The 23,480-nt window shown below is 41.2% G+C and overlaps 1 protein-coding gene across 14 annotated transcripts in view; it reads right to left on the bottom strand.

The window, feature by feature from the left end:
- The window catches only part of LOC139762765 (uncharacterized), a 172,651-nt gene extending 162,506 nt beyond the window's left edge, over positions 1–10,145 (bottom strand). For 13 of the 14 annotated variants that reach the window (XR_011715831.1, XR_011715833.1, XR_011715832.1 and 10 more), the window contains exon 1: positions 9,351–10,144. The gene's annotated coding sequence lies outside the window, so the exon portion shown is untranslated. Of the gene's footprint in view, positions 1–9,350 lie in introns of all 14 variants that reach the window. The other variant, XM_071687890.1, reaches the window with a different exon arrangement.
- Positions 10,146–23,480: the final 13,335 nt, after the last annotated feature.

Below are 23,480 nucleotides of genomic sequence, written 5' to 3'. Positions count from 1 at the left end.
TGAGCTGGTTTGTCCTTTCCCTCTCTCTAACCATTTACGACGAAAATAATGAGTCATCTTCATGTATCATACTTTTAAATACAGGGTTGATGGTGGTGGTGGTGGTGGAATGAACCATTATAAAGGAATTAATTAATGAATTATTGATAACTGGAATTAACTGCACTATAAATATGTTTATATGTATACGCCGAGTATAGATCCCAGGTGAACCTGGTACGGTGATGACGTAACACCTTCGTTACGTCACATCCCGCGCCTCACGACCATCTTAGCGGTTCAACACAACTGCCGATTTTTCTTATCTTCTTTATCAGCGACATCCCGGTCCTGTGGGGCACAAATGTTCTATGGGTCTGTATCATTATTTCTAGCACGGTTTCTGACATCATCTCAGCTAATCATTTCAAACAGGAGATTCCGTTATGCTTATATTTGAATATAATTAGATGTGGAATCCATAGGTTTGATTTAAAAGATTTTGAATCATACATTTCGCTTAGGTTTCAAAGTCTGCGTGTATGTATTATCTCGATACATCGATGATGGGGTCGAGAGAAAAACCCGCTGACGTTGTAATTTGTTCAGCGGAGAAAAAGGAAAACCCGACATTAATCGTGGCTGACTTGACCTTCAACACGACGGTACGATCACTCAGCACGACAGCACCGACCCTCAGCACGACGGTACGATCACTCAGCACGACGGTACCGACCCTCAGCACGACGGTACGATCACTCAGCACGACAGCACCGACCCTCAGCACGACGGTACGATCACTCAGCACGACGGTACCGACCCTCAGCACGACGGTACGATCACTCAGCACGACAGCACCGACCCTCAGCACGACGGTACGATCACTCAGCACCGACCCTCAGCACGACGGTACGATCACTCAGCACGACAGCACCGACCCTCAGCACGACGGTACGATCACTCAGCACGACAGCACCGACCCTCAGCACGACGGTACGATCACTCAGTACCGACCCTCAGCACGACGGTACGATCACTCAACACGACAGCACCGACCCTCAGCACGACGGTACGATCACTCAGCACGACGGTACCGACCCTCAGCACGACGGTACGATCACGCAGCACGACAGCACCGACCCTCAGCACGACGGTACCGACCCTCAGCACGACGGTACGATCACTCAGCACGACGGTACCGACCCTTAGCACGACGGTACGATCACTCAGCACCGACCCTCAGCACGACGGTACGATCACTCAGCACGACGGTACCGACCCTCAGCACGACGGTACGATCACTCAGTACGACAGCACCGACCCTCAGCACGACGGTACGATCACTCAGCACGACAGCACCGACCCTCAGCACGACGGTACGATCACTCAGCATCGACCCTCAGCACGACGGTACGATCACTCAGTACGACAGCATCGACCCTCAGCACGACGGTACAACCCTTGTGGTACAACCCATGCTATACAAGGCGACCGTTCTAAGCCCTCTCACTATCGCACTGTTGCACTGACATCTACCATTTCCATAGTCTTTGCATTCCTCCTCAGCTCCCATCTTCAACCATCCTGAATCTAACTTGTCTTCCCTAAGAGTGGCGTCCGTAAGGCGATAATCCACTGGTGAATTTCTTTCCTTGTCCTCCTACCATCTGGAGTTTCTGGGACTTGGGAGAGAGAGAGAGAGAGAGAGAGAGAGAGAGAGAGAGAGAGAGAGAGAGAGAGAGAGAGAGAGAGAGAGAGACCATACACCGTGACACAGTGAATTCCTTCAAAGAACAGTTAACAAGTAACGGGTGTATTAGTGAGGGGCAGGAGTGACCTCTCAGCGACCCCTTGTGCCCAAATTCAGTGATGGTGAGGAGGCGCGTTGCAGCGCTCTTCCCACAGAAGAGCGGATGGCTGGGTGGCTGGCTGGGTGGCTGGCTGGTCGAGAAGCCTCGTCTCCTCAAATAGTACAGACAGGAACCATTATATTCCCAAGTCTGATAGATTCCGAAGCCTCAATACTCCCAAACATCACCCATTCCTAACCAAAATCTACCATTCCCAAGTTTGATAGATTCCCAAGCCTCATTACTCCCAAACATCACCCATTCCTAACCAAAATCTACAATCACTTACGTTTACCTAACCATGAGCGACTAAAGTACCAGTTATTTGTGCTTCGAAAAATCGATACTATGGAGTTAAAGGCGTTTCGCAATAACCCCGGGCGTTACTAGGGTCAACATACCGGGGTCATATTCAACAGTCCCTGTACGGGAAATGACCAGCCATTAGGTTGGAAAGGTAACTCTGTGTCTTATCTTTACGTTCAATACCTTACTAACCTTACTCTAGCGTCGTTAAACACAACGGTAGGCAGTTCGACCTATTTGGAATTAAAACCTAAACCTCTACCCTAATCCTTGTGGACCTGGTCAAACACCAGTCTATCCTACTCAAGGGTCGCACAACAGAACACACGGTAAAACGATTTTCGTTGTCTATGACTTACCTAACTCGTTACTGGCACCTTTTGTTTTTTTAAAAACAGACTCAAAAACGGTTTTAATGGCCTCCGGTTGCTGGCAATAACAATCGATCAATATCGGCACTACCTGCATGGCATCTGTTATTTCCACGCGAAACCGACAATACTAATCAGTCAAACAAGCACTAAATATTCATGTTACGAAGCGGTATAAACAATCATTAGTGAATGTGCAATGATGAGCATTGAGTAATGTTGTTTGCATGATAACGATTTAACAACCAGTTACCCCCACGTACGTGTTGTTCAGCACGACACTGTCAAACGATAGGGGGACATGTAACAACCATAACAAGATTGCAGATGGATACTTAAATATTACTGGATACTTTTTAACCCGAATGACCATGTCGGTATGACGCTTGAGCACAGTAACGACCCTTGAGTACGAGGGTTAGACCCTTAGGATCTAAGCCTGGTCTATGAACCGACCCTTTTACTACAAGACCAAAATATTTGACCATCAAACCACTTGATCCTTCTGTGTGTAACTTATGGGGTCAATGTTGTGTTCAGGGAACAATACAACTGCATCAACCGATTCGCTCCTGGTTGGTGGGGGAAGCTAGTAGCATCCATTACTGGCTGGCCACCTTATATAACCGTACAGAGGGTGTGGTCTGGCTGGACAAGTAACCTAACTAACTGCTGGTCCGGCGAGGGGGCCGCCAGCCACACCGGTCGCTCTGTCTCACCCCCCACACAGTATTGCCAACCCTCATCACCACCTGCTCTTCCTCCTCCTCCCCTCCTAACCATATCATACATACATCTGATCTGAAACAGGACTCATATCTTCCGTGCCACCAGAATATTCTTATCAAAAGTCACTGCAGCACATACCGATAAATTTTTCTATGTACGCCATGCAATAAATTGGTATAAAATAAAAAAAAAAAAGGTAACTAAAATTACGTTATTTATACCAGACGAAGCATCTAATGCGTGCCATTCACTGGTTCACATATAACACTGAGTATGAAGACTAATTCTACAATCTAATAAATTAGTGACTGCCTCAGTGCCCTTTTAACATGCGGTCTTACTAAGATGAAATTCGAATATTTACACGAATCTAACCATTTCATGATCTGGCGCTAATTGCAACATACAAGATTGCTAAGTTACCGAAGAATCTACGATTCTACGTGACGGAGGGGTGATGAGTGGGGTGAATGTGTGCATATACGGGGAGGGGGTAGAATGTTTTAATATAAGGGAAGGGGTTGAATGTGCCGATATATGAGGAAAGGGGGTAAATATGTAGTTAACAGGGGTTGAATGTTTAGTTGTGTAGGAAGGGGTGAATGTGTGGATAGATATAAGGGAAGGGGTTAAATATCTGGAGATACGGGTTGAGGTTGAACGTGTCGATGCAAGGGAAGGGGTTGACTGTGTGGATACATGGGAAGGGGTTGACTGTGTGGATACAAGGGAAGGGGTTGAATGTGTGGATACAAGGGAAGGGGTCGAATGTGTGGATACAAGGGAAGGGGTTGAATGTGTGGATGCAAGGGTGAAAGAGATGAAGGTGTGAATATAAGTGGGTGGCGGGGGGTTGTATACGTAGGCTGGGGTTGAATGTCACTCAAGTGGGCGGAGGTTGAGCGATCCTGGATGAAGGTCGGTCTGGCGGACGGGGTGGGGTGGGGTGGGTTTATGGCGGTGGGGGTGGTTTACTAGTGGTGGAGGGTGCGTGCCTGTGGATGGGTTGAGAACTGAAGGTGGTGTGGACGATGGTGGGTGAAGAAGAGTGGGTGGTGTAGGCGGCGGAGGGTGGCGGTGGGCGTGGTGAGGAGCAGGCGAAGGATAGCAGATGGTGTGGGCGGGGATGGGTGGATGCGAGCGGGTGGTGAGGGTGGAGGGAAGCGGGTGGGTGTGGAGGAGCAGATGAAGGATAGCGGGTGGTGGGGGAGAGGGGACTGGGTGATGTGGGCGGAGGGGAGCGGGTGGTGCGGGCTGTGGTAGGTGGAGGCGCGGTGGGGTGAGGAGCGTGGGCGGGCGTGGGTCACTGGTCACTCTGGCTCACTGCACACCAGGTTGGCTGGGACAGCCTGGCTCAAGCACCAGCCGGGACCAAACCTCCTCGCCTTTATTATCTCTTAACTAGCTCACCACTTCGCAGTGGGTGACCCACACCCACCCACTTAACGGTGGGTTCCCCGGTGGGTCAACGAGGGTGGAGGAGTGGGGGAAGAGGGGAGCAAGGCGTTGGGAACTAAACCAACGATTCTGCCCCACAGGTGTCGAAACCCGAGACCCGTCGGCTCAGCTACCTTGCTTCACACGATATCAATGTGCGGAGGGTGTTGGGTGTCAGCTGGTGAGTGTGGAGTGTGAGGATGGAGGGAAGTGTGAGGCCATGGGTGTCAGCAGGTGAGTGTGAGTATGGAGGGAAGTGTGAGGCGTAGGGTGTCAGCAGGTGAGTGTAAGTATGGAGGGAAGTGTAAGGGCATGGGTGTCAGCAGGTGTGTGAGTATGGAGGGAAGTGTGAGGCGTAGGGTGTCAGCAGGTGAGTGTGAGTATGGAGGGAAGTGTAAGACCATGGGTGTCAGCAGGTGAGCGTGAGTATGGAGGGAAGTGTGAGGCGTAGGGTGTCAGCAGGTGAGTGTGAGTATGGAGGGAAGTGCGAGGCGTAGGGTGTCACAGGTGTGTAAAGTAAGAGTATGGAGGGAAGTGTGAAGCGCAATATGTCAGATTTCTGGAACGTGTGTGTGTGTGTGTGTGTGAGTGTGTGTGTGATGGGTAGGGATGCGGTTACTCAGTAGCTATGGTATACTTGGATCGTATCAAAACAAATATTCAAATCTATGTAGCAGTGAGCTGGGCATCATGTTTTCTTCAGCCGACGGTTATCTGTGGATGAAGGTGTATTAAACGGTAAGATACGGCAGTACAGTATACGTCCTCACCTGTGGTGGCGTACTTTACTACCAGGGGCCCGTGTACGTGTATGATACTCACAAACGTTTACAGATAAATAAACCATTTATATATCAATCCCTTGAGCTCCTCTGCTGCTACAAGTGTTTCCTCTGAAAAATGAAGCAATCTTAATGAAACGAGACAACTACGGATGATTAGTCTCCCTTAACTTCCATGTAAATACCTGAGTTTTTTTGTTAATGAGTGTAGGGGTAAGGGTACTCACGTTGCCTTTGCACCTACACACTTACAGGTACTTATTTTCCAACACCCTGTAAGGCTAAGAGGACGAGAGGACTAGTCTCCCACTCCTCACGGTGCCTTAAGCATTCTAGCAGCAGGACTTAACCAACATCTGCATTTTGCCTTCTCATCTCTAACGTAGTTGCAAGTCATTCACTCGAGTACACTGTAGTCTTCATGGCTATCTGCCTAGATGCATAAAAGCGGGCTCATTAGATGCATATTTACTGGCACGAAGGTCAAGTGAAGCGTTGGCTTGGGTTGGGTTTTCTGATGTGAATAATTATGATCAAACTTGTGTATAACGCCAACACATGGATGTGAGAGCTATCAAAATGGTAACACCAGTAATATGTGTATTAGCTGCGCAAGTGTTCCGACATGAAAAAAAATGATGTGTCTGTGGATAGTACATGGAGCAAGTGCATGTTTCACACGTACTTATATGGGGTTTCTTTTTTCGTACCTTGTCTAAGCATTTATAATGAAATGTTATGGTACTAATTACCCTGGAATACCAACATGTAATCTGGACTAATTCAACATAGTCTAAGGCCAGAACAACCCCATTCATCATTAACATATGCACTAACAAGTTCATAGGTAGCAACGTCTCTTCCTTATATTTTTCTTTCTTGTATTCCCCTGATGATATGATCATTACACGAAAGTGCAATTGGGAACTTAACGTGTTTCATTTCATATATATATATATATATATATATATATATATATATATATATATATATATATATATATATATATATATATATATATATATATATATATATATATTAGCCAAGAATTCAGCATAAACGACATACTATCTGGTTTTCAACAATAACAGTTGCCTTGTTTGAAGTTCACTGGCTATCAGTTCCACATCAGTCCCGCTTCCCCGACACCAGAGTGAGACCTAACCATCAGTTAGGTCTACAGTTGGCCAGTCAGTGAGGAAGAACAAGTTATTTCTCACAGATCTACTGGTAGTGTTATGCCGACCTCTGTGACTGGAAAGGTATGTGGAAAAATTTAGACTCGGAAGCGTTTTAGTTAGAGCAAGACTAGTTCGCCATCACACAAAATACGGATTTGTGGTCATAAATTGTGGTTATTATTGTGTGTTACGAGGAGTTTTTTTTTAACACTCCTATTGCATAGTCTCTTAACCTTGTATATACGTATTATGTCTTTGTTCTTATGTATAGTACACAAACAAACACCCTAGCCTAAGCTAGGTGTGTGTGTGTGCATCTAATCTGTATATATTGTCTCATGGACATACTTCGTTATAAGTGAACTATGAAAGTTAACTCAAGATATGTAACCAATCACAGGTTAAAGATTCATCTGCAAACTTATCAGCTTTGCTACTACAAAAAAAAAAAAAATTATATTTCAAGGTATGAGAGTATACAGCTGTTGAAGGCTGTTGTCCACAGGAACAGTGTTGACGACTGGCTATTGAGTCAACATTTCTTCACTCCTTGTTTCACACTGCATGATACTTGCGGGTGCTGAATAATTCTAGAGTCCGGATATTTACGTGGTTTCCTCCGACAGCATTTTGCCACCTTCTGACTTATGTGGTTACTTATGAAGTCAACCTAACATGCCAGCTTTATGAATTACCTCACGCCTGATGCACACGCATAACTGAAGGCTTCCATGGATTTTTCCTATTCTCTGGATTACACTTCAACGATTCCAAAACCGAAAATACCATTAGTTTAGACCCACAATTCTTTTATTCCCCAAACAGGAAAGCAGCCAGCCATTACGAGCCCTTCACTTGGCAGCCGAACTTTCAGCAAAACTAAACAGTCATTACGAGGTTAAGAAGGATGACTTCAATTTTCGAAACCTTTTTCAAATATAACATGAAAGTGAAAACTTCCGAGACGGAATGTATATATATTGCTGCAAACGCAAGAGGTCCTGTATTTTTCGTATCAAAGTCACAAGCAGCTTATAAAATTCGTAATGACACCTAATATCATCAATATAGAGCTATGAATCTTAAGAAGTAATGATGATACAACATATCTAACCATCAAATAATTTATGATTCTGTTCTCTAATATTCTTATTCTAATTTTTAAGTCACAATTTTCCCAGAGTAAAGTGAAAGATTCGAACCCTTGAAGCCAAGGACAGGTAAAAAGGCCAGCTAAAGAAAGCCGTTCATCCTTGATGAGATCTTAAGACATTTCTCTTGTAGCTTCTGAGATCTGAGGGTCCACAGCCTAGCCTTCACATGTCTGGTGCAAGGTAAATCATCTAAATTGTGCCAATTATGTGAACTACTTCAGAACTAATAAAGTACGAAAACTATATATATAATATATATATATATATATATATATATATATATATATATATATATATATATATATATATATATTTGCATTTATCAGTTTGAAAAATAGAATATGGTTAATTGGCCATTTACCTGGCTCACGTAGATGGTACAAGTTGACCATTCTTCCTTGTACCAACTGAAGGCTGTGGACCTGTGAACCCACAGTTCCCAGGAGCCACGAGAGAAATGTGCAAGACCTTGACAAGGGCTGAACAACATGAACTGAAGGACAGACATGCGTAGGACAAGGGCCTGTGTCAGGTAGTGTGTCCTAGCCAACCTCAACGACAGGGTCACAGGACTTGATGATGATCTCCTGTAACTCAATTCTAAGAAAGAAATTTACGTAGCATCATTTACAGATATCCTTCCTTTGTTCTCCAGCGTCGGCTAAAGAAGGAACTTCAGGGCAGGAACAAAGCAACGGAGTGATTGCGTTTGCTTCAGCGAGCATTCACATTTTGTATCTTTTTGGGGGGGCAATGACGACCTAGCCCGGCCTACTTCCACTGTGGTATGTGGACAGAAACTAGTTTTTGTATAAGAAATAATTGGTGGAAGAAATTGGTTTGACGGGTCTGGAGAGGTGTGTTTTTGAGCTGAAGTGGGCCAGTCAGTTCCGTATCGATTTACTGAAAGTAAACTTTACTATTTTTCCATTTATCACAGAATCAAACACGAGCTGTGAACACATTTCTTGCTGCTATTTTGTACTCTTATTAGTTAAGACAGACCTAGGCCAATTTATATATAAAAAATGCCTTCTATTTGCTAGATTTTGCGAGTAGTGCTTATGGATTCCTTCACCTCCTGTATAGTAGATAGAGTGGTACCTCCAAGGTGTTAGTGTTAGCTTTTAGTACCAATTCACGTTTCATATAGTTTTCCCCTGAGTTTTGTAGATCAAGGCTATTGGTAAACAGGTCTCAGATATTGAGGAAAATTCATAATTTAGCAACAAATTCAACACAAAGAGAGAAATCGTGACCATCTGTGGACACGGGGATTCACTCAGTAAATTCCAGGTAATGAGTAAGTTGTGTTATTATTAGAATTGAGTCGGTGCTCACGGCTTGCTGCCCTACACCATTTCATTGTTCCATAAGTTTAAGAATATACGTTAATCATTAGTTCTACTACTCTTCAAAAGTTACAAACTATGGGTTACTAAGTTATGAACGTCTCTATATCAGAGGTACAACTACGGGTTACAGGGGTGAGTTATGTGGCATGACTAAGTATAACCTACTCTACACCAGTGGTAGGTAGAGGTGTGACTGGGGTACTCACGGTGAGGTTAGCGTAGCACGAAGAATCAAATATAAGCCTGGGTGGGCGGGAGAGGGTTTCTACCCCTCCTCACGGGCGGGCCGCCAGCTCACCATCGCTGTGCCGCACGCCCACGGTCGCCCGCCCACATGACCGCCCACGTGCAAAGTCCTGTAGGTGTGACGGAGGTGATGGTGACCACAGCTTCATCATACAGATGGTGGCTGCATGGTGAGGGGTCCAGTATGGATGTAAGGGGGGCACTAATGGAGGCGCAACTATCACTACAAAAACTAAGGAGTCAGGATACAGGGCAGGCCGGCGCCGCCCTCACAAGTGGCCTTAAATATAACACGGCCACGAGGCCTCACACACACACACACACACTGCCACTTGTGTACCACTTAGTATGACATAATTACTCCAGGGGCTGACCACTTATCCCTTTGCCCACTACTGCCACCACTGTTTAAGTACACAGCCTACGCCTCCACGGCCGCACCGCCTCACACAGCCTCCTGCCCGCCCATTCGGTCCTCACCACAACCCAGACTGGTCCTGGGCGGCTCTCCTGCCCGCCAACCCTGCCAAAATTATCAGGCGGCCAGGGTAAAAATAACCCGTTGGACAGGCCGCAGTGCTGCTCAGCTCTGCCGCACACCTCCCACCTCTACCTGCGTTATGCTGCTGCTTCCTGCCGGAGTGGTTATCCTGAGCAGGCACGGCGTCCAAGCCACTGGGAGGAGGTTCACCTGGGGGAACGATTTGTTGCTCCCGAGGACCAAGCAATACACACACTAGTGACCTTACCACTACACCCACACCGACCTTCCACATACTCACAAGAGAAATCTGGCAACTCTTCCATACAATAACGTACTCTCATTTTCATTCCAGACACATGATAATTTGATCATTTTCACCTGCAGATACTAATACTCTAAAGAACGTATAGAGAGGTGCCGATATTGCTGGCTTTAAAACACCAGTTGCATTCTTGCCTTAAGAAGAGGAATTTGGCATCACTCCTGCGGAACCAACGGAGTCCAATGTACGAATTTTTACGGTTCACAAATTTGAGTTCTTTCTTAAATATCGGGTGTAACACGTGTTGTTACACTCTTTACTCACTTTCTAATAATATAACAACACCCACGAAGTACAAGAAATAACTAAAAAATAATCATTTATGAAATACAACCATAAATCTAAACCATCTGACATGAAAGTTGCTGATTAGTAAATATTGCCTAACATATAGCCAATGCCTCAAATGTCTCAATCAGCATTTTTAACTTTGTCAAAGACATTTTCTTCACCGAATGAGTACGCGTCATTTGTGGGCCGATCAGAGAGATTAGCGAGGTGATCTGCAAGCGTAACAGTAGTAGGTGTGCGCGACACCCGAGCTGCCAGCTACCGCCACTAATACTCTGCCCTCTGGCGGCTTAACCTGATACTCTCTCTCTCTCTACCTGCACCAACACGACCTTCTCTCATTAATCAACTTACATCAATACTGAAACCCTGTTTTCCTTGGAGATACAACTTGATGTTTTTTTCACTGGGATTACACTCATATTGTTGATGAAGGAAATAATATAGCGCACAGTTTTAGATACCATTTTTCAATGCATATTAATTAAATTACTGTATTTGAGTTGTACTTCTAAGGTCTGAGTAATTTCTATATGATACTCTTTCGGAATCAATATAATTTCAAATCATACTCTCGGAATCAATATAATTTTCAAACAGTTCTAGTTGGAATATACATATATGAGTTACTTTTGAGAGGATTACAACTCAAAACTCTTTCGTGAAATAATTTCGCAAAATTTGACACTGAAATCAATGTTAAAGTAATCAGTGTTAGAGTCATCCTTTTTCTGTGAGAGTTGTAAGTAAAAGTTAGAAAAAAATGGTAGATGAAACTTAATACTACTCAAAGTAGACGAGGAATGAAACATTAGATGATAACTTATGAGAGTAAAATAAAATGAGAAAGCAAAATTTTGCCCACGGTACTGTATTACTGCCTTATAATTAATTGTATCCCTTGTATTGCAGGTTATATTGTCAAAGATTCATGTAAACTGGTATCCCAGAATTCAATATTTCATGTGAAACATTGCAACGCACCTCATTCCCTAACACGTGTGTAGTCAGTTAATTCAAATGATTTCTAAAACACTGTGACCCGCCTGCCACACTGCAGAAACGCCATTTGGAACCTAATCAACTGTGTAGTAAGACCAACCAAAACTTATCCATGGCAACTCTCCCGATGCTCAAACCCTTCCATGGAGGACTATGGCCACTTTTGAGCTCCATGCGGTAACATTGAACATACTTAAGAGAGAGATTTCGCATGGCAACTACCATGTACGGCGGCAAAGTACGTCCTAATTATTAAGTTAACTGTCTCGCCGCATTATCCTTTCCCTTATAACTGGTCCTCATCTTCGTCAGCTGACGTTCCCGCACCCCTTACACTGGCCTTCACCCAAGACAACTCCTCACTCCACTTTCAACTTCCTGTGTTTTCTCACAACTCAGATATTTCAAGATCTCGTTTCCTCACCTAACTAGATCACATTGAACGCTGCCACCATCCCCTCTCCTAACAATGTCGTTTCCATAAGAACTAAGTCTCTTGTGCTTCCATTTAGTCTCTTGTTTCAGACTTCCACTGCCATACAGAGAAGCCGGATTCACAGCTTATTGTATTACTCCTCTCTACAAACATACAATTATCCGCTATATATATATATATATATATATATATATATATATATATATATATATATGTGTGTGTGTGTGTGTGTGTGTGTGTGTGTTCAAGTGCCCTTCTCTGAAAGAGTGGCTAGGCCGATTTGGCTCACATTCAGGATCTATTCTGGCATACTTTTTTTTTTCTACATTCATTATCAATGCCTGGGCAGAAGAACGATGACGTTTCTCTTTAGTGTGCGTGTGTGCTCTCTTACCTTCGTCAATCAAACAAATATATTTGCAACATCCTGCTTGCTTACCCAAAACCACTGCTGTATACTCTGCTATCGCTAGTAGATAGGTTTCTCCAATACATTTCTTCACCCGTAGCCTAACCATCCTTTCCATGCTGAAATAAATGCCTGGTCTATCACTTTGTGTTTCATATTTCTTCTCGTTATCTCCTACACGTTAAAGCAGTTCGCTCACCAAAGTATACGGACGATTTGTTGAAATTACCATCCTTAACGTGATGAATTCAGTAAGGCAAGTCAGAGACCCATAATCATTTTCAAATTCATTAATCTCTCGTATTGCTACAGTGTAGTTTGATGTACGCGATTTTTTTTGTCAACTCAGACGTTACAGGCAGCTCAGGCCCTCATCAAAGCTATCCCATTATATATATATATATATATATATATATATATATATATATATATATATATATATATATATATATATCCTAGCCTGAGCCAGGTATCCATTATATCGACGTACCCCTAGAGGTGGATGAACAGCTGTGTTGACTGTGGAACGACTGTAGTAACCGGGATTCGAACCTAAGCACTTGACCCTGAGCAGCCCGTGAATGCATCACGGTCATGAACGGTAACTAATTGTGTTACAGGGAAAGTTTTACACTCATATTGCCGTCTTTTTAACCTTGTATATAAATAGAAAAAGATCATCTAATTTTTTGTGGAACAATGCGACACCATGGAAGAAGGAATTTGAAAAATTCCCCATTGGTCTGGCCTCGTATCAGTAACCCTGCTTTAACCATACAGTAATATATCATTTGCTAGCGACATTTTCCTGACATGTGCCACAAATATGTAAAGTTCATATTTCATTGGAAATAACCATAATTGTGGCTAACTTGATTATCAAGAAACTTGTCTCACCTACACATACCATCCGGGAAGACAGGCATATGTATCTTTAACTATGTATACCATGTCTTTACTTTTATGTGTATACATACGCCTAAGCCTAAGCTGTACCTATTTATCAATCAGCCTCAAGGGTAACACCTTCCACGCTTGGGATTTGAACCCAAAGTGTCCAACCCAGTCCGGGCCCATGCCAACTCACGATCAATAACGCTAACCACCAAACCTTTGTTTCAATTCCTTGAGCACAACGATACGACCCTTAAACATAATCCCTGTTTCAACTGACAATGATACGGCTTCGCTAAGGGTAATTATAGTGTGGCAACAGACGTCATTGTCCGTCTGGACAAACATGGGGATGTTTGATGTACAGTATTCCCGCCGTTTTGTATGAATGGATCCTACATGAAAACGTACAGAAGAGGGCAGATGTGTTGGAACTAAAATTTCTGAGTTCGATATGTGGTGTATGGAGGCTTGATCGAATAAGAAACAATAGGGTGTGATAGAAGTATTATAGTAAAAATACAATGCATAAGAAAGCTTAAGAAGCTGGACTAAAAGGGTTTGGACATATGGAAAGGATAAGCGAGGTGTGGCTTACTTACAAGGATAATGGGAAAAACGGAAGAGGTGGAAGAATGGAATGAAACATGGTATGAGTGTCTGGGGCCTGAAGATGCAAGAGGGTGTCAGGCGTGCATGGAGAAATAGCGAACTGGAGCTATATGGTACACAGGGGTAGGCATGTGTCAGTGGGTTGAACGAGATATATAAAGTAGTCTGGGAAAAGCCACGGAAAATTCTGTGAAGCATGGCTGCAGATAGTGTGCTCACCTGGAGAGTGGATTCCAACAAATGAGATCGTTCTTAATCTGGTGCTACCTTGCTTCATGGGAAATAGCAAATGACCTTATTTACATTAACTTACCTTCCTGCTTGAGGAGTCCCATCTATTTTTACATATATATATGTTTTCTTTCTTACACATTCGAGACAGCATCCAGAATAAGTGACTGAGCCTTACATCCATTTCTAGAAATGTGTAATGCACCAAAACAACACCCCTTTGCTCACAAACAATCCCCATATACCTTTTAGTGGTTTTCCCCAGAATCTTCATATACCATGGTTCAGTTTACTGACAGCATATTGCCCCCAAGTATATTGCTCCATTTCACTCTATCCTATGTATGCCTTTCAACCTCTTGCATGTTCAGGGTCTGAAAACTTAAAAGCTCCATCCATCCATGACCTCCTTGGTTTCCCCCTTTTCCCTGTTCCCTTCACTTCCAGAATTTATATCCTCTAAGTAATCCTTTCCAAATGTCAAACAATTTCAGCAAACCCTCTTAGGCTCTCTCATGTGTATTCTTCCTATTGCCGCCACACCTTTCCCAACCTATCATTTCTTATTCTATCAGTCCTCCTCACACTATATTTTGACCCTAAATATTTCATTTCAAGCACATCTACTCTCCCCTATATATCTTTGTATGAATATATACATAATCATCCTTGCCTTAAACTTAATCAACTTACACTTGCAAATTCTCCATACAAACACAACACTGACAAATACACTGTCATGGCTTTATGAGCACTGAACAACCACACCCTAGCCAAATCTTACACTTCACTCAACCAGACAAGCATCCATCTGAAAGTACACTCCCCAGACATGTACAAGTTACACTTTCTTATCTGCAATCTGGACATCGTGTATCTCAATTCAATGTATCACAGGACCATTCATGTCCAATATGGAACTTTTACAATGAAGGCACTGAACACCTAGTCCTCGGCTGGACTGCACTCAAGCCACAAACACACATCACTATCAAATATCACAGACTATGGTCTAGCCCAGTGGATGTGGCTAGCTTCCTGGGCATTAAAGAAGCCCCATAGAAGAGGATCATGAGGTAGGACAGTAAGGAAAGATAATGTACATGAATTTTTGAACGAAGTGCAATACACTACTCCCATCTGAACTAAACTACATCATGTCAAATTCCCATGAGGGTGTTCAAGAAAACAGGAGTATTTTAACATAGGCATAAAATGTTTATCAAAAGCATTTTGAAAATAGAAAATTAAATCAATGTCAAGCATTTACACCTGCAGAGACAACATACCAAAACTTTCCCAAAGACTGATTGAAATTACTCTTCTGGCAAATTGCCATCTCTCATGGAAAATCCTATCATATTCATATGCACACATCTCTAGAGAAACACTTAAACAAGCAAAATTTGGTACATCGCACAATTTTGTTCCTGATATCATAAAAAAAAATTTTTATTTTTTATTTTGCTTTGTCGCTGTCTCCCGCGTTTGCGAGGTAGCGCAAGGAAACAGACAAAAGAAATGGCCCAACCCACCCCTATACACATGTATATACACACACGTCCACACACGCAAATATACATACCTATAAATCTCAATGTACACATATATATACACTCACAGACACATACATATATACCCATGCACACAATTCACACTGTCTGCCTTTATTCATTCCCATCGCCACCTCGCCACACATGGAATACCATCCCCCTCCTCCCTCATGTGTGTGGGGTAGCGCTAGGAAAAGACAAAAAAGGACTCATTCATTCACACTCAGTCTCTAGCTGTCATGCAATAATGCCCGAAACCACAGCTCCCTTTCCACATCCAGGCTCCACACACTTTCCATGGTTTACCCCAGATGCTTCACATGCCCTGATTCAAATCCACTGACAGCACGTCAACCCCGGTATACCACATCGATCCAATTCACTCTATTCCTTGCCCGCCTTTCACCCTCCTGCATGTTCAGGCCCCGATCACTCAAAATCTTTTTCACTCCATCTTTCCACCTCCAATTTGGTCTCCCACTTCTCCTCGTTCCCTCCACCTCCGACACATATATCCTCTTGGTCAATCTTTCCTCACTCATTCTCTCCATGTGCCCAAACCATTTCAAAACACCCTCATCTGCTCTCTCAACCACGCTATTTTTATTTCCACACATCTATCTTACCCTTACATTACTTACTCGATCAAACCAGCTCACACCACACATTGTCCTCAAACATCTCATTTCCAGCACATCCACCCTCCTGAGCACAACTCTATCCATAGCCCACGCCTCGCAACCATACAACATTGTTGGAACCACTATTCCTTCAAACATACCCATTTTTGCTTTCCGAGATAATGTTCTCGACTTCCACACATTCTTCAAGGCTCCCAGGATTTTCGCCCCCTCCCCCACCCTATGATTCACTTCCACTTCCATGGTTCCATCCGCTGCCAGATCCACTCCCAGATATCTAAAACACTTTACTTCCTCCAGTTTTTCTCCATTCAAACTTACCTCCCAATTGACTTGACCCTCAACCCTACTGTACCTAATAACCTTGCTCTTATTCACATTTACTCTTAACTTTCTTCTTTCACACACTTTACCAAACTCAGTCACCAGCTTCTGGAGTTTCTCACATGAATCAGCCACCAGCGCTGTATCATCAGCGAACAACAACTGACTCACCTCCCAAGCTCTCTCATCCACAACAGACTTCCTTTTTGCCCCTCTTTCCAAAACTCTTGCATTCACCTCCCTAACAACCCCATCCATAAACAAATTAAACAACCATGGAGACATCACACACCCCTGCCGCAAACCTACATTCACTGAGAACCAATCACTTTCTTCTCTTCCTACATGTACACATGCCTTACATCCTCAATAAAAACTTTTCACTATTTCTAACAACTTGCCACCCACACCATATATTCTTAATACCTTCCACAGAGCATCTCTAACAACTATATCATATGCCTTCTCCAGATCCATAAATGCTACATACAAATCCATTTGCTTTTCTAAGTATTTCTCACATACATTCTTCAAAGCAAACACCTGATCCACACATCCTCTACCACTTCTGAAACCACACTGCTCTTCCCCATCAATTAACACACACACACACACATCTACTTCTATGAAAACGATACAGAACATTACAAAATCAGTTCGGAGATATTGCCATATAAACCCGACTTTGAAGGCATCCTGTATTTCCTACCAATGATCAGCAAAAGTAGGCAAGAGAATCAGATACAGAAGAGACTGTGATATCTACTTCTTTAATTTGACTGACTCTCAAATTCATCAGAATTCTTAACCAAACCAACAAATATTCTCTTATAGGCATGTCAGTCTACTATTTTCAGTTATAACAGCAATATTTGGATATCCATCAGACTAAGTAAGGACAGTAAACAACCAAAACATATTATTGTAAACTTTGGGCTATGAATATGCATCAAAATATTCTACACAAAATGGAGGCAACTAGATCCATGAAGACTTAAGGATAAAATTTCCAAATTTGTGGCAACATGCTTAATTGAAATATCTGAAAGAAGTGATCTGCAAAAATGTACAACAGAAAGATGTAATCTTCCAAGATACATGGTTTATGAGTTGGAAATCTGAAAGAAGTGGTCCTAAACATTCAATTCATCAAGAATGATATCAAGTGGAAAATATAAAGGAAGGTTATCTTCTACAATACTCAGTTTATCCAAATCAGTGAGTGGGAAATCTGAAGAGAACAGATATTCTGAAATACCGTTTAAATTCAATCTATCTGATGCCTGTTCCCTCTTGAACGTCCTCAAGAGGGTGACCACAGCAACAGAGTTTTCATACCTAGTGAACTCCAGTGCCATTTCCTCGCCTTTAGTGCCTCATCCTCAACAGGCCACAGGCAGATGGCAACTCTAGTGCAGTGTTTGCGAGGCTCCAACCTTATGTTCCTCTCCACTATTTCTACTGAACATTTCTCCCAGAATTAGAAGTGGAAAGTCTGTCCTACATTCCAAGGTTACTTTCACAGAGAAATCTATTAAAGACTAACCGACAAAAGTACTGGACTTGCTAAAAATCAAAGTTTTCTGATAAAAAAAAAAAAAAATCTTTCTGCTTGCTACAAGTCTTTCAGATAACGGATGTACAGCATTAACTGAGTTTGAAGCTAAAAGTTATTGACATAACTTACCTTTTATTCAATATGCTGGCACTTTATTTTCATCAATGATTCATCTGAAAATCAGAAGGATCTACTTCTATGAAAACGATACAGAACATTACAAAATCAGTTCGGAGATATTGCCATATAAACCCGACTTTGAAGGCATCCTGTATTTCCTACCAATGATCAGCAAAAGTAGGCAAGAGAATCAGATACAGAAGAGACTGTGATATCTACTTCTTTAATTTGACTGACTCTCAAATTCATCAGAATTCTTAACCAAACCAACAAATATTCTCTTATAGGCATGTCAGTCTACTATTTTCAGTTATAACAGCAATATTTGGATATCCATCAGACTAAGTAAGGACAGTAAACAACCAAAACATATTATTGTAAACTTTGGGCTATGAATATGCATCAAAATATTCTACACAAAATGGAGGCAACTAGATCCATGAAGACTTAAGGATAAAATTTCCAAATTTGTGGCAACATGCTTAATTGAAATATCTGAAAGAAGTGATCTGCAAAAATGTACAACAGAAAGATGTAATCTTCCAAGATACATGGTTTATGAGTTGGAAATCTGAAAGAAGTGATCTGCAAAAATGTACAACAGAAAGATGTAATCTTCCAAGATACATGGTTTATGAGTTGGAAATCTGAAAGAAGTGGTCCTAAACATTCAATTCATCAGAATTCTTAACCAAACCAACAAATATTCTCTTATAGGCATGTCAGTCTACTATTTTCAGTTATAACAGCAATATTTGGATATCCATCAGACTAAGTAAGGACAGTAAACAACCAAAACATATTATTGTAAACTTTGGGCTATGAATATGCATCAAAATATTCTACACAAAATGGAGGCAACTAGATCCATGAAGACTTAAGGATAAAATTTCCAAATTTGTGGCAACATGCTTAATTGAAATATCTGAAAGAAGTGATCTGCAAAAATGTACAACAGAAAGATGTAATCTTCCAAGATACATGGTTTATGAGTTGGAAATCTGAAAGAAGTGGTCCTAAACATTCAATTCATCAAGAATGATATCAAGTGGAAAATATAAAGGAAGGTTATCTTCTACAATACTCAGTTTATCCAAATCAGTGAGTGGGAAATCTGAAAGAAGTGGTCCTAAACATTCAATTCATCAAGAATGATATCAAGTGGAAAATATAAAGGAAGGTTATCTTCTACAATACTCAGTTTATCCAAATCAGTGAGTGGGAAATCTGAAAGAAGTGATCTGCAAAAATGTACAACAGAAAGATGTAATCTTCCAAGATACATGGTTTATGAGTTGGAAATCTGAAAGAAGTGATCTGCAAAAATGTACAACAGAAAGATGTAATCTTCCAAGATACATGGTTTATGAGTTGGAAATCTGAAAGAAGTGGTCCTAAACATTCAATTCATCAAGAATGATATCAAGTGGAAAATATAAAGGAAGGTTATCTTCTACAATACTCAGTTTATCCAAATCAGTGAGTGGGAAATCTGAAGAGAACAGATATTCTGAAATACCGTTTAAATTCAATCTATCTGATGCCTGTTCCCTCTTGAACGTCCTCAAGAGGGTGACCACAGCAACAGAGTTTTCATACCTAGTGAACTCCAGTGCCATTTCCTCGCCTTTAGTGCCTCATCCTCAACAGGCCACAGGCAGATGGCAACTCTAGTGCAGTGTTTGCGAGGCTCCAACCTTATGTTCCTCTCCACTATTTCTACTGAACATTTCTCCCAGAATTAGAAGTGGAAAGTCTGTCCTACATTCCAAGGTTACTTTCACAGAGAAATCTATTAAAGACTAACCGACAAAAGTACTGGACTTGCTAAAAATCAAAGTTTTCTGATAAAAAAAAAAAAAATGTGAAGTTAAACAATATGTCGACAGATCTTTGGATTGTATGAGGGGATTTGAATAATTTTGCTAAATATCAAATCTAACTCGTTTTGGGGCCTGAAATCTGTACAAACATTTTTTGTTGGGCTTGAATTAGTATCTCAAAGTAGCACCTCTAATCCTGTATTAACATGCAGTGGGGTGTAACACACCCTTTATTTTTCTACTGTTTCATTTTTTCTTCTATTCAACAAACACAGAATTTTCATTACAAATTTTTGTAGAGAAGTAACAAAAGAAAAATAATTATCAATATGGCTAGAAGATGCATCAGATGTTAGTGAAAGGCTAATATCCTTAAGTTGATTTAATTATGGGTACACTAATTCCCCACAATTTTTCATTGATCGAAGATTTTCTTCACTTCATTTTACATTATCCTCATCACTTAAAGGGTCAGCAGAGCAATCAAAAAATTGTACAGTGTACATTATTGGTCATAGATTTTACTTGTTCAGTGTAGGTGGGTGCACACAACCCCAGGCCTAAGATCTTAAATTGTGTCCATCTCCCTCCACAGCCAGTGGCAAGTTTTAAGAACATACACAGGAGGGTGGTGCCACCTCTGCTGCCTGCTGTTAGACATTTTCACAATCAACCTCATTGGATTTTTGTAATTCCACAGCACTAAAGCAAAGTTAACAGCTTGCTATCTTCATTGCTGTTTTGACCGAAACATGACAGACTTCAATACATTTATCCAACTGAAAGTGAATGAATGATTTAGGAGCTTTGTTACCCTCAGAATGTCACTGAGAGGTATACAGTGTTGCTCTAGCCAGGCAGGAAAGCTAAAGCTATGAAATTTTCCTTTTTTTTCATGTAAAACTGATATCTATATAAAGGAATGTTTAAACACAAAAACTAATGTGCATAACTGGAGTAACAGAAGGAAAAAAAAAAAAAAATCTTTCTGCTTGCTACAAGTCTTTCAGATAACGGATGTACAGCATTAACTGAGTTTGAAGCTAAAAGTTATTGACATAACTTACCTTTTATTCAATATGCTGGCACTTTATTTTCATCAATGATTCATCTGAAAATCAGAAGGATCTACTTCTATGAAAACGATACAGAACATTACAAAATCAGTTCGGAGATATTGCCATATAAACCCGACTTTGAAGGCATCCTGTATTTCCTACCAATGATCAGCAAAAGTAGGCAAGAGAATCAGATACAGAAGAGACTGTGATATCTACTTCTTTAATTTGACTGACTCTCAAATTCATCAGAATTCTTAACCAAACCAACAAATATTCTCTTATAGGCATGTCAGTCTACTATTTTCAGTTATAACAGCAATATTTGGATATCCATCAGACTAAGTAAGGACAGTAAACAACCAAAACATATTATTGTAAACTTTGGGCTATGAATATGCATCAAAATATTCTACACAAAATGGAGGCAACTAGATCCATGAAGACTTAAGGATAAAATTTCCAAATTTGTGGCAACATGCTTAATTGAAATATCTGAAAGAAGTGATCTGCAAAAATGTACAACAGAAAGATGTAATCTTCCAAGATACATGGTTTATGAGTTGGAAATCTGAAAGAAGTGGTCCTAAACATTCAATTCATCAAGAATGATATCAAGTGGAAAATATAAAGGAAGGTTATCTTCTACAATACTCAGTTTATCCAAATCAGTGAGTGGGAAATCTGAAGAGAACAGATATTCTGAAATACCGTTTAAATTCAATCTATCTGATGCCTGTTCCCTCTTGAACGTCCTCAAGAGGGTGACCACAGCAACAGAGTTTTCATACCTAGTGAACTCCAGTGCCATTTCCTCGCCTTTAGTGCCTCATCCTCAACAGGCCACAGGCAGATGGCAACTCTAGTGCAGTGTTTGCGAGGCTCCAACCTTATGTTCCTCTCCACTATTTCTACTGAACATTTCTCCCAGAATTAGAAGTGGAAAGTCTGTCCTACATTCCAAGGTTACTTTCACAGAGAAATCTATTAAAGACTAACCGACAAAAGTACTGGACTTGCTAAAAATCAAAGTTTTCTGATAAAAAAAAATCAAACTACTTCCTTGCTCAACAGACTCAAGAATTTAACTTTCTTTCACAGCAGTAACTCCTCAATGCAAAAATTATCTAATTTCTAAAACAGCATTATGCGGAAAACTTCAAAACAAAATCAGAGTCTTTTGAATTGTATCAGGAAAAACATGCTTACCAGCTGTGAAAGATTCAGCAGTCATAATACAATGTTTGGGTACCTGATGGATAATTCAAAACCTAGGACATAAAAACCAGCTCCTTATGAAACTGAATCCAGATCTAGCATAACTCAAAACTTTCTTTGTTTAAGGCAAACTCTGGAATTCATCCTATGATTAAAAAATATTTCATTATTCCTGTATAAATCAAGGGTGCTGCAAACTTCTGAAAACCCATCAGTTACATGAAAATATATTTCTTTGATAAAGGATTTCAAAGTACCTCATTCATCCTTTGTTACTTTCCTTGTGATAAGGAAAATTGAATAAGACTGAATTCAGTCTTTAAGATCTCCAGTTCTTGACAAGGCACTAGCAACAATTTGTCAATATTTGTGACAACATGTGCCTCCTAACAGCAACACAATTAAGAAATGAATCTTCCACATGTGGCCAGCGACTTGTTGAGAAAGGTACCAGTTATGAAGTTCTAAGACACTACCAAAACTTTACTCTGGAGCACAAACACAGACTGTTACACGCAAACCATGGGACAAAGAACCCTTTAAAAAATACATGAAATTATAAATTAATTCCTTTTCACCATTATACTGTGCAGCTTTGAATTTACTGATATCAACAGACCTGTGATGAGCTGGCTGAAATTTTTCAAATTTATCACTCAGCCAGTTAACTTCTCTGTTACCCCTGTTATGGTACTAACTGCTGCTGCTTGCTTGTATGTATTCTCCATAACTCATTTGTTAAAAGGCTTTTTATTCCTCAATTTGTTTTGCTGCTCAAGACTGTTTAGCAACCCACAAAAAGATCTTACTTCAACCCTTTCCGGGATACTGATCTCTGTAAGACATCTCTCTCAGCCATTAGTTTTGTAGCAATATCCAAAATGCTATAAAACAAGTATGGCAAGTCATAAAACACAGCACCATATGGACATTTAAACCATGGCAAACAGCTAGGGCCTTTAAATCTTCATGCATCACCACCATTTGATACAAGGGTGTATCCATGAACTTCAACACATGATCCTCTGTCCAACTTAACTTCTTGTGCTTGGAGGCTCAATCTTAATGCTATGTTCAAAATCACTCATCATGGTCTGACATTGAAATTTTGATA

This window comes from Panulirus ornatus, chromosome 44 (assembly GCF_036320965.1).
Source record: "Panulirus ornatus isolate Po-2019 chromosome 44, ASM3632096v1, whole genome shotgun sequence".
Classification (NCBI taxonomy): domain Eukaryota; kingdom Metazoa; phylum Arthropoda; class Malacostraca; order Decapoda; family Palinuridae; genus Panulirus; species Panulirus ornatus.
Note: the sequence above shows the minus strand (reverse complement) of the source record. Positions and strands in the feature narration are given on the sequence as shown.